Source organism: Etheostoma spectabile, chromosome 12, assembly GCF_008692095.1.
Source record: "Etheostoma spectabile isolate EspeVRDwgs_2016 chromosome 12, UIUC_Espe_1.0, whole genome shotgun sequence".
NCBI classification, from domain to species: domain Eukaryota; kingdom Metazoa; phylum Chordata; class Actinopteri; order Perciformes; family Percidae; genus Etheostoma; species Etheostoma spectabile.
In genome coordinates this window covers 1,516,498-1,529,404 of record NC_045744.1, presented here as the reverse complement: position 1 = coordinate 1,529,404, position 12,907 = coordinate 1,516,498, and the positions used below count along the sequence as shown (strand labels likewise).

At 42.6% G+C, this 12,907-nt stretch overlaps 1 protein-coding gene across 9 annotated transcripts in view; it reads right to left on the bottom strand.

Moving 5' to 3' along the window:
- The window catches only part of pard3ab (par-3 family cell polarity regulator alpha, b), a 351,497-nt gene that overhangs the window by 52,445 nt on the left and 286,145 nt on the right, over positions 1 to 12,907 (bottom strand). The gene's annotated exons all lie outside the window — the stretch shown is intronic.

Genomic DNA, 12,907 nt, shown 5'->3' with positions numbered 1-12,907 from the left:
ACTTTTGAGAAAGAAAGTTTGAATCTTTGGTTTGCCTTGGAGAAATAGTGGAAAGTAAATGAAAATCAAAGGTGATTTCACTTTGCCAACAAAAGAACGAGGTGTCAAATTGCAATACTTTGATGGTTCCAAAGCCAAATCTGGAACACAGAGTTTCAAAAGCTGTCAAAGTTGGCACAGCATGCTTTGTTACCTTGTTTGCCTTTTCTTTGATTGGATCAGATACTGTAGTATGTCCCTTTAAATACATTTTAAACTGCACTTTATTCACTTGTATTATTCATGGTTGTGTTAACACAACATTTACCATTTGAGAACTGTGTCTGAAATTAAAAAGTGGGTGAAATGGACAGAATTAATACAGCTTTGCCTTGATTTGAGATTAAAAAATATATTAGTGTGAGTACTCTTAGATGTGTCAATCACTATATGTGTAACAAAATGATTACATGTACATATGATGTGCTTAGTTTACTGTCACTGCAGGTAAAACTAATGAGCTGCTTTAGCTCCAGATCAACGCTAAGCTACGACTAGCATTTTACTGCATGTATGGGAAGGTTTTAGGACGCCCTCCTACAGCACAATGGTCTCCATTTTTTATTTCCCACCTAGGATGTTTTTGCTTTGTTTAATACATTTAGTAGTTGTGTACGGCATGTGCGTTACTTTATTTCCCATGTTTGATATTTGAAGAAGAAAAAAAAAAAAAAAAGTCGACATTGAGGGTCTTCCGATGGACAGTCAGTCTGGCACCAAACACGAGAGGATGACATCATCACACTATCAGACATGGTCAATACCACGCACGCACACGCACACGCACACACACACACGCACACACACAGACTTATTCTCAAACATACCACCAAGACATTCATGTGTTCATCATTTGGAAGCTCCTGACCTGTGTGTGTGTGTTTGTGTGTGTGTCTGTGTGTGCATGCACTTGCGTGTGTGTGTGTGTGTATGTGTCTGTGCGTGTGTGTTTGTGTATGTGTCTGTGCATGTGTGCGTGGGTGTTTGTGTGTGTGTGAGTGTATGTGTGGGTGTCTATCTGTGCATCTGTGTCTGTGCATGTGTGCGTGCGCGTGGGCGTTTGTGTGTGTGTGTGTGTGTGCATGCGTGCATGCATGTGGGTGTGTGTGTGTGTGTGTGTGTGTGTGTGTGTGTGTGTGTGTGTGTGTGTGTGTGTGTGTGTGTGTGTGTGTGTGTGTGTGTGTGTGTGTGTGTGTGTGTGTGTGTGTGTGTGTGTGTGTGTGTGTGTGTGTGTGTGTGTGTGTGTGTGTGTGTTTCCTCACTAACCACTCCTTGCTTCATGTTGTTCAGTCTAATACCTTCTGAGTGTCCCTGGGGCTTTCCCCGTGTCTGCAGTGAGCCGTATCACAAATTGAAAAGATTCAGACTTACAATCCAAAAAAGAGGGAGAAGAATCTGATATTTTGGTTATGATGGGCCTTTAGTGTAGTGTTTTTGTTTTTCCTTTATCTACCATTTTAATAACAGAATAAAAGATCAACTGTGGTTGTTGCTGCCAAATGCTTAAATCCACCACAGAACACATTTTTTTTAGGAATAAAAGGGAAGTTGTGTGAGCGATCAGTCATCTGTTGAACACACACACACACACACACACACACACACACACACACACACACACACACGTAGGCATGTTGAGCGTGAATCAAAAGCAATTTCTTTAGGAAATTAGAGAAACATTGTAGATTACCATTAATGCAGATGGAATTGTGAACCAGGCTTTAAGACCAAACCAGCCTTGATTTTGCATTGACTGAACTACATTTATATTTTATTAAAAGAGATTTTTAACAGATATAATGGATTGTGGGAGGACCTGTATGAACACTGTGGTCCATTCCACTCATTAAATTGACATTTGACTTAAAAACAGTCATCACAACAGACCTCCCCAAAACCAAAGGAGCAATTAAACTCAACGTTTCAGCTTTGGCGCCAAATTATCTCTTTACACACTGCTGTAGAAAAACGTGGGCATCACTATATGGAAAGCTCAGTTTGATCTGAATATTCTGATATACACACACACACACACACACACACACACACACACACAGCTAAGGGAAACCCCGGGTAAGCAGAGGATACTTTCCCTTAAATAAAAAGTCTGAATGCTAGCACGGATCAAAGGCTTAATTTGGCTCTCAAGGGAGGCATTAACTAGTGTGATCACAGCATGTTGTCTGCTATTAAAATGTTTGGAATATCCAGCTTCAATCCCCATTATATAAATATGAGACATAATCCTCGTCATTAGTGTGAATATATCAATAACACACTTAAAGGGGAATTATTAAGTATTTTTTCTCCAGCTGTTATCTATCATGTGCTCTTCCGACATACTGCATGGGTCCAGGACATTTAGGGGGTTAGTTTAGGCCCAGTTTATTATTACTTCAGTTAATATACTGTATATAGTTTATTTAGTAGGGGGTCCCTGCTCAGTCTCTCTTTCAGTAGAGGGGTCCTTGGATTACAAAACGTTGAATATTGAGTAACAATATGGAGTTGTCAGATGATCTATACATGACCATATTATATTGACATCATATCCTACTTTCTTAAGACAATCGTGGTTTTGTTCTGGGGAAACTATATTGGATGGATTTTCCGTCTTCTCTTCCTGACTTAAGGGTTTTGTGATGAGGTTTGTCTTTCTCTTATTATTGTGCAATAAGCATAAGGAGCACTGTGGAAATAAAGTCTTCACTCATTCCAACCTGAGCAAACCCAAATGACCCCTAAAAGCCCGCTGAGCCGTCCTCTCCAACATCCATAAAGGACTCCCCGGGGCAGAACATATCTCTCTACTGTAGCTCTTGGCCTTGATCCAGGGATTAGGACTGGCCTGGTCCGCATATACACTAGAACTGATCCCATCCTATAGGAGCAGATGGAGGCTGACAGAACCCAACTTTAATATAACCTCTCTCACGCCCTACACTCATATTAATGGTTTGTATACGACATGATGATAAAATGATGGTGTCAGCCATTTTAAATTATTCTTAATGGATCTCTGGCGGGGAAAACAGCAGGCGTGAGCAGCGGTGATAGAACCCACCTTGTTCGCTGTAAGAGCATTGTATTCTGCTGATCCCTGACACTGTGACAGCTGAAGCTCCTCTTACTGCCTGATGACACAGACTTTTAGCCATTTGTGCAAAGCAATGATGCCAGCACGTGTTTCTTTGCAGGTAACCATGCTTAACAGAGGAAGAACAATGATTTCAAGCACCCCCCTCCTTTCAAAGCTTCCAGTGTGTTCTTCTAACTCACCCAGCATGACAGAGTGATCTCAGGCCTGGTCCTCATCACCACTCTCACCTGTGTTAACCTGATAATCACCGAGATGATGTCAGCTGGTCCCTTAGTGGCAGGGCTAAATGCAGTGGAAATGTTTTTAAGATGATCAATTATTGCAACTAATCTGATCACTCAACATAACATTCTGGTGTACGTGCAAATTGCATTCATAAAAAGTAAGGCAGCAGACTTTGTAAAAATTAATATTTGTGTCATTCTCAAAACTTTTGACCACAACTGTAGATATGATGAAGCCTCCATTTGTGGAATAGAGACTTTTCTTGTGTAGAAAACAGCAAAATACTAATTTAATCATGTCTTTAAAAGGTTGTACAGAGGGTCTGGAGAAGTATGACAAAGTCTTTTAATAATAATCCCTTCAATTACTTTGAAAAAGGAAACAAAGAAGCTCTGAATAAACACTAAATTGAACTCTAAAGAATAAACATTAGATATGTACTCAGCGATCATCAAGACCAATAAACTGGAACAATCACTAAAAGCCTGGGGAATGTTTCTTTCTTTAATGTTGTTTGAGGCCATGAGTCTGTGATGCTATTGTGGAATTTATCTGAAAGAACTCAAATGAGCATTACATAATGTATATTGTGCAATAATTTTATTGTGCAATAATAAGAAAGAGACAAACCTCATCAGAAAACCCTTAAGTCAGGAAGAGAAGAGACAGAAAATGCATCTAATATATATTCCTCAGAACATAGCCACGATTGTCTTAAGAAAGTAGGATGTGATATAATATGGTAAAAGATAAAGGCAACACAATTACAGCGGTAGATGGTAGTTGAGTTCCCCAAGAATAGGGGTCTTAAAGCCGGGGATGGGTACCGAACCCTGGTGCTAATGTGGCATGGTGCCAGACCAAATAGCAACGTAGGTTTCAGGTGCTTCCGAAACGCGCTGCTCTCTGAGGCCAAAGACAACAGAAGCATCGCTGCACATCACGCTACTTAACACTATTGTTACAATAAGTAATGTTAGCCTACTGTCAGCTAGTAGCTGGATTAAACTGCTGACAGCTAAAGAGCGTCACTGTATTTTACTGTGGAGGATTCCAACACCGGGACGCATAGGCCCTCCAGAGACCTCCGTTCAGCCAGTCTGATGGTCCTAGAGGTTCCTAGATTGAAACTGAGATCCAGAGGTGATCGAGCCTTTCCAGTGGCTGCTCCAGCTCTGTGGAACTCGTTGCCTGTAGCTGTGCGGACTGCTAGAAGCTTGTCCACTTTTAAATCATTGCTGAAGACTTATTTATTTGAAATAGCGTTCGGCTGAGGGGAGCCGCCTTGATGAATGTTGTATTCTATTTTCTTAGTATTTGTTATTTTATTGTGTCTTCTATTGTATCCGTTTCATATTTATTTGTTTGTGCTTTTTTACTGTGAAGTACTTTGGTAGGCCTCGGCCTTGGAAATGTGCTATACAAATAAATATGACATTGACGTACAACAGTCTGCAGCTAAAGACACAAACTGGCACTTGGTCACTACTGTGACAAAATAGTGCGTTTACTTGAAACAGGTGAACCTCGTAATGCATTCAAAGTTAACGTAAAATACCCTTTTCTCATCTGTTTTTTGTTGTTTAACAGCTATTCACTGGTGAATTAAGTTATTATTGTTATGAGTTATTTTGAATAAATTATTTAAAGTCCCCCCTATCTTATTCTGATCCAAATTGTATCCGATCCTTGGCTCAAAACTGTGATCCAAAGAAAACCATGAGTTTTTTTCTCAGGTGTAAAAATGTGAGTCTCTGCAAAGTAGGAGGCCAAATATGGTGGCAGCTGATCAAAATTCTGTTCTTGTCACCAGGCCTTGACAATTTCGTGATGACCCTCGAGCAGAGATGTTCCCCAAGCTGTAGTAAGACATCCTGTTCAGCTCAGTGAGTGGTGAGAACACATCCATATTCCACAGAGAAGTGAAAGCCAGCATCTTGTCTCTGGGTCTATTCGCACATTATGAGCCAGATAGCAGAGCAGCTGAGGCGCAGAAAGACTGAGCTCGGGTTTTCTCAGGTCTTTAACGGTAGTGAAGAGGGGGAAAACTCACAGCTGTGAGCTCTTCCAACTCCAGGTCAGTCTGGCAGAAAATAGCAGACAGCAAAGAACAAGCAAACCAGTTTTCCACACAGTTTTCCAGCTGAATAGTTCCCTTGTACTTGGCTTTAAAATGGAATTTGCCAGACTCAGGATCAAATCCTAGTTTTCAACTCGGCAGAACATTTTGAAAGCTGATTCTGTGGATTGAACAAGATTGTTGTTCACTTCTACAGAAAATGAATCATTGTACACGCTACATGTTCTTTTTTCTTTTTGTTCTTTCTTTGTTTTTTTCCCTCCCTCCATCAAAGTCAAGATCTTGAGTTTAGCGTTTGTCCTTTTTCTTTTATTCTTCCATGTCACCTCCGGGGTTCCGTAGATTATGTGGTATACTTACTGAGAGAATTTTTTCTATGATCCCATCTCACAGTGTTAAATGGTGGCACCTACTGTTTCTCCATACATTTGTAAATCCAACAAAATGATGTTTAAGCCTGCTGAAGCTTTTCAGGCTTTTAAATCTCTCCGTTCTTTGTACTTGGAAACAGTATGTGTGCTGTGAGATCTGAGTACTCCTGTTTGGTTTGGTGTTTGGATGCGTTTTGTCCCCAGCTGGGGCTCCTTGTCTCGAAGGCCCCTCAATAGACAGGAATGTTGGATTAGCTTTGTGTTTACTCAACGCTGAATACATTAAGAGTTAGTTTGAATTGATTTCTAAGGAAAGAGCAATGCAGCAAGTCCAAGCTGCCTGGGACTGTGTTCAAAATTTGGTCTCACTAGTCATGAGTTGGACCTAGCGCTTTATGTTCACATACTCTCCAGATGACATTTCCACCCAGACTGGATTACCAACCTGAAAATTAGTTAATTTAATAATTGCAAAAGTACAACATAAACTGGAATGATCCATCCATCTCCATCCGCTTATCCGGTATCGGGTCTCGGGGGGGGGGGGGACCGCTCCAGCAGGGGACCCCAAACCTTTCTCGAGCCACATCAACCAGCTCCGACTGGGGGATTCCAATGCGTTCCCAGGCCAGGTTGGAGATATAATCCCTCCACCTAGTCCTGGGTCTTCCCCGAGGCCTCCTCCCAGCTGGATGTGCCTGGAACACCTCCCTAGGGACCCCCCCAAGAGGCATCCTTATCAGATGTCCAAACCACCTCAACTGGCTCCTTTCGATGCAAAGGAGCATCGGCTCTACTCCGAGCTCCTCTCGGATGACTGAGCTTCTCACCCTATCTCTAAGGGAGACCAGCCCCCCTCCTGAGGAAACCCATTTCGGCCGCTTGTACCCTGGATCTGGTTCTTTGGGTCATGACCCAGCCTTCATGACCATAGGTGAGGGTAGGAACGAACACTGACCGGTAGGTCGAGAACTTTTTGCATTCTGGCTCAGCTCTTTTTTCGTCACAATGGTGCAATAAACAAGAATGATAAATGCCTAAATTGATTTTTTTGGGCATAATAACAGATGTTGTTACATAACAAAGTTTTATTGCTAATTTGTTATATACGATATATTCAGATATATGTCATACTCATTTACACATCTAGCAGAGAAACATCAGCATTCATTTGAAGTTGGTGTTTGGTCACCTGATGAATGCAAGTCCAATATTCACTCTCCTTTTAGCTCAGTTTTGGTCTCCACCAACTCCTGAGGAAATCACCTGGTTGTTTAGCTGCTACATCCTAGCTAACTTCGTCTAGTCATAACAGCTGTGCCTGTTGGCTGGAAACATGTTTATACGGCAGAAAATGTAGCATTTCAGTATACTGGTCGGTTTCTGAGTCTGAATAAGCATTATTATGAAAATGTCATGTGTAGGCAAAAGGATACACACACAATGCACAGAAAAGTGGAAGGAACGGGGGTCAGCAGGGGCCCTCGGCTCATTTTCTGCCCTGGGGCCACCTTGCTAGATAATCCAGCCCGTTTTCAACCACCATCACCAGAAATCCTTACAGAATCTCACACAAGGCACAAGCTTTGTGTTCATTGTGTGCCGCTGCATACCTGCCACTGTACTTTATCTGTGCCACACACACACACTGCCACACACACACCTTTGACTTGTCACTCCCAGTCTTCTACATTTCCAACCAATAAACATGTGCACCTGAACCAAAAATCCAACAAATGCAGAGGAGCGCCGGCATAAAAAAACAGAGCGCAGATGTAAACAGCCTACATGAAGTCAAGTGCACGTGCACACACACACACACACACACACACACACACCAAAGGCTGACCAAAGCGACTGCTGTTTGTCTGCGTTGCTGTTTCTGGTGTGTTTGTGATCCAACACACGACCGTGTCCGCTCCTTCTGAGCCCCCTTATTCCCCGGGTGGAGATGAAATGTAATGGAGCCGATTCAATAAGAGCGTTGCCTCCTCGGCAAACGCGGAGAATCAAATCACACCAAATCCCACAGAGCCTTCCCAGCATTCACTGCTGCCTTGTAGCTGGGAGGGAAATAAAACAATGGTCGCTAATTCACTTGGCTCTCTGCACACTTACACTCACAACAGGGATGGTGTGTGATACAACAAATGTTGAGGGCTAATATAGCTATTCAATAACATGCTGAGTACTTCTATAGTATGATTTTAGTAAATTCAGCCAATCGATTTGCAAAGCCCAAATGAAGCATGCATGGTTACAGAGCTGGTGAGATATCATCTCCCGGGACTTCATGATTTACAGTTCTATAGGGTCTTTAGGAAAAATAGCATGGCGACAAATGCTACCAGATGCTAATGAAACACACTAGGACCCCAGTGAGCAATATATATTTTTAGCTGTAATTGTGGGAACACACTGGAGGAGATAAAAACAAATATTTTACTTGGCATGTTGAGAAAAGAGAAAGAAAGACCACCAGTGTCCCAACAGCGAGGTTATGTAATTTGGTTAAGGGCCAAAATAGAAATATGTAAAAAAAAGAAAGAAAAAGAATGTTCCCAACCTGATACTACACCGTACCACCTACGCAACAAGCTGTGAGTAACACAACTAAAACATCAAGTGTTTCTGTAAAAAAACATGTCCACCTTCCAATTTACTGTCGTGTTAAATTATGTTGCTTCAAACCTACATAAAAGACATCTAAGAGACAGGTCTAATCCTCAAAGTAAAATTACAGAGCTAAATGTTGTTTCAGGCTGGAAGCAGCAGGCTGGTTGAGTCTATAGTCGTCGTGGTCATGCTCCTTAAAGCAAAGGAAACAGCCCACTGTTGCCCCCCCCCCCCCAAGTGGCTTCTGAAGCGCCTCCTGGCCTCTGTAGTTGTTTTTGTTTTTAAACCCTCCGCAGTTAAATTGAAATTTCTGACAGCGCTACGTTTGAAGGGAAAAGAGGCAATTAAGAATGAATTCAAATGTTTATTTATGGAGCTGCATGTTGTCTTTTTCCCTGTTTCCACTCGGCCTGCCAATCATTGCAGTGCTAAGAAAGGCAATTGTGCGTTTTACTGGCCCAAGGGGAAGTGACACTGGAGGGGTGGGGGGTTGTGTAAAGTCTGGTATTCTCATTTGGACATGGAAGAGAATTTTGGTCCAGTTATTAAATGGGTTGTGCAGGGAAGTGACAGTGTCAGGGTTAAAGCAACACTATGTAACTTGTCCCGCTTCGACCCCCCTACAGGTAGTCTCATTGGAACTACAGCGGGCACTAACCGCCGCTTTGGTCCCCCTACAGGTAGTCTCATTGGAACTACAGCTGGCGCTACCCACCACATTGCCCCCCTACAGGTAGTCTCATTGGAACTACAGCTGGCGCTAACACCACACATTCCCCCCTACAGGTAGTCTCATTGGAACTACAGTGGCGCATACACCACATCGCCCCCCCTACAGGTAGTCTCTTGGAACTACGACGGGCACTACCCGCCCTTTGGTCCCCTACAGGTAGTCTGTTGGAAATACAGCTGCGCTACCCACATTGCCCCCTACAGGTAGTCTCATTGGAACTACAGCTGGCGCTACCCCCCACATTGCCCCCTACAGGTAGTACTCGTTGGAACTAAAGCGAGGCGCTCCACCTCATCGCCCCCCCTACAGGTAGTCTCATTGGAACTACAGCGGGCACTACCCGCCACATCGCCCCCCTACAGGTAGTCTCATTGGAACTACAGCGGGTACTACCCGCCACATCGCCCCCCTACAGGTAGTCTCATTGGAACTACAGCGGGCACTACCTGCCGCTTTGGTCCCCCTACAGGTAGTCTCGTTGGAACTACAGCTGGAACTACCCGTCCCTTCGGTCCCCCTACAGGTAGTCTCATGGTAACTATAGCTGGAACTACCCGTCCCATCGGTCCCCCTACAGGCAGTCTTATTGGAACTACAGCTTGCGCTTAAAGTTACATTGTAGTATTGCTTTAAGGCATGAATTTTCTCTTGGCACCAGTTTGGATGATATGCTCCAGGAAGATCATGATGACATGTTGATGATTATCATGAGTAGCATGAGTAGTGGGAACAGGCAAGAGTAAGGGTCGACCGATAAAGCGTTTTCAAAGCAGATACCTATTATTAGTTAATGAAACAGGTATTACTGATATTTAGAACCAATATGCATTAACTGTAAAAATGAAAATCTTTAAGTAAGTCCCATTCTGATGACTTATGAGTCACTGGGTAATTATCTAAGAGCAAAGGATCTAGTCAAATAGTCAAATGAAGATCAGTTTTAACTTATAGTTTTGCAGTGTGAAGCATTATGTAACCTAGTGACTATGTGATGTTATATCCTAAAGCTCTGTGGCACAGCTTTGACCCCTGCACTTTGATTCCGAGTCATGATCTTGTGACAATCACAACATGGCAGCACCAACAAAAGGGCAATACAAACACCATTATAAAACTGGGACAGTTTCAAAACCATGTCAAAGATAATTTGGGGCATGAAATGGTCTTGAAATACTGAGTTAAAGATCAAGGTGCTTCTCTCCAATAAAGAGAAAGAAGCCCCACAGATTCAGCTCGTTAAAAAACGTCCAAATTTGAACAGTGAAAAAGTCATATCCAGCACACAGCAACATCCTCAGCATCAAGCTGACTCACAGGAAATCTAAAGCGGTTTCTTTTGACTTATCATGGCATGCCTGTCATTTCGAAAGAAATGTGTGTGTAGGAACAGAATAACATTTTCCTTCCCTCTCAGTTTCTATGAACATGTTATTGCTTTGATCAAATCTCCACAATGCTTAAGCTCTGGTATCAGTTATGCTGCCATTCGAATCCCATAATAACAAACACTCCCGCCTTGGGATGACCCTCCCTCCCTCCCTCCCTCCCTCCTGTGCTTGGCATGGCAGGGTCTAATTCACTTCCTGTTCAGTAGGGGGCTGACAGGAAACAGGAAACACGCTTCCTGCTTTTCTTAAGAGGTATATTTTTCTTATGATTGGAGATCTGGGAATGCCACATAATATCTTTAAGAAGTATTTGTCCCTGGTTCCTACACTGCTGTAAGCAAAGCCATGTGAAAAGAGCAAAGGTTGCAAGGCTGGTGCAGCATGGTTAGCAGTGGGGCCTAGATTTATAGTACAAAAAACTAACACTGAAGTGTGACGGCTGTGTCCAATATCACATGTAGAACATTAATTGTCCAAGCGGAGAAGAACACATTTTGTGTTTTAAAAGCCCACAAACTCCGCCCAAGTATGTTCATATTAATTAAAAAGACTAATGTTACCTCAGCTTAATCTCCCTGTGGTGTAACAAAATGAAAAGCAATAAAGAGTTATGTCTCGGAGTCCCAGTGGAACAGTTAGCCAAAGCCAAGAGTGCAATGAACCATTGAAGTTGTGGGCTTATGCTTATTTTTTGGGCTGCAACTACAACTTCATCCTTTACTAATGTATTATTTTTATTCCAGACTGATCATCGTAATCATACTCATACTCTGCTTCTGACTGGCTAGTCGCCTTTTCCTAGCTACTGAGCATGTGTGACTCCCAGCAAAGACGGAACAAAGTGAGATGTCTCACTCTGTAGCTAAAACAGAGAGCTCAACACAAAGGGTGAAAAGAGGAGCTGCAGCAATGTGCAGTAACACAAATGTATGGTGTTTATTTATTTTTTTATGAAACCATGTAAACCCATTCTGATATAACCTCTAAATACAATTATCCATCTTCATCAACTTGAAGATGGATAATTGTATTTAGAGGTTGTATCAGAATGGGTTTACATGGTTTCTAAAAAAAAAAAAAAAAAGGAAATACAAAAAATTCGAAATAAATCTAAAAACCTGAAAATGAGCAAAATGTGAGCAATACTTCCTGATGTTCGAGTCTTGGTCCCCATCATAACTGATTCCAGTTCTTGTTTTGGGTGCCCAGGTAACTCAGTTGGTAAAGCGGGCATCCATGTAGAGGTTCACTCCTTGTTGCAGCAGGCCCGGGTCCTACTCTGACCTGCGGCCCTTTGCTGCTTATCACTCCCCCCCCCCCCCTCTCCCCTTTCAAGCTGTCCTGTCGAATAAGGCCTAAAATGCCCAAAAAATAATCTTAAAAAAAAAAGGATAAAACACACAAGAAAAATCAGCACATCTTCACATTTGAGAAGCTGGAAACTCAACCACAAAAACAGATTAAAGTAATTTTACTGCCAATATGTTATTTTGCTGTTGCAGCGGAGTACTTTAGAGGGGCAGCTTTCTTGCCCCAAAGATGCACAAAACAAAATCGCATAGTAGAACACTAAGGGGAAAAATGCTTATGTTGGTGAAGGAGTGAGCGATTAATTTTAATATCGTGATTAGAGTCTAAACCATGAGTGGATTCCCTTACCTAATTAAATAGGACTCAATATTGGTCATGCTAGTATATTATCTGCTGTTGTGCATCTGCTTATCTTCACAGAGGACCACATCAGGGATTTCATAAAAAAAAAAAAAGATGGACTGTGACAACAGCAGCGCAATGAATTATGAATGGAGATACAGCACTCCTGAAGTACACACAGGCTGCTGGGGCCATCTGGGGATGTGAGAAACCCATCCATTCACTCGCCCGCACTGCCTAGGGTTAGCTACACTGCAGGCTTTCCTCTTACAGGCTTCAAGTTTCCCAGATCCATCTACGGGCTGCGGATCTCTCCGTTCATTGATCCAAGCTGGATTCAACACGGACCTGCAGTGCTGAGCAACTGCTGCTGCTGAAAAGATGCAGGCGTTTCCAACATTCAGGCTATTGGCTCGCTATCGCTAAAGCTTTGGCTTATAAGTTTTTATGATACCACTCGGCTTATGAATAGAAATACAAAGTAGGTACACACAGAAAAAAGGGACCCCCACACCAGGGCCAGGGTGATCATTTTAAAATGAGTTGTCAATCATGACAACAGGCAGGCTGCTTCCCAGAAAGGCAGGGAGACGGAGAAATCAACACAGGAACGAAAGAGAGGTAGAAAGGTCAAGGGAGACAGAAAGAGAGAACGATATTCAAAGGTTCCCATTCACTCACTACCTCCCTGAGTATCCCCCC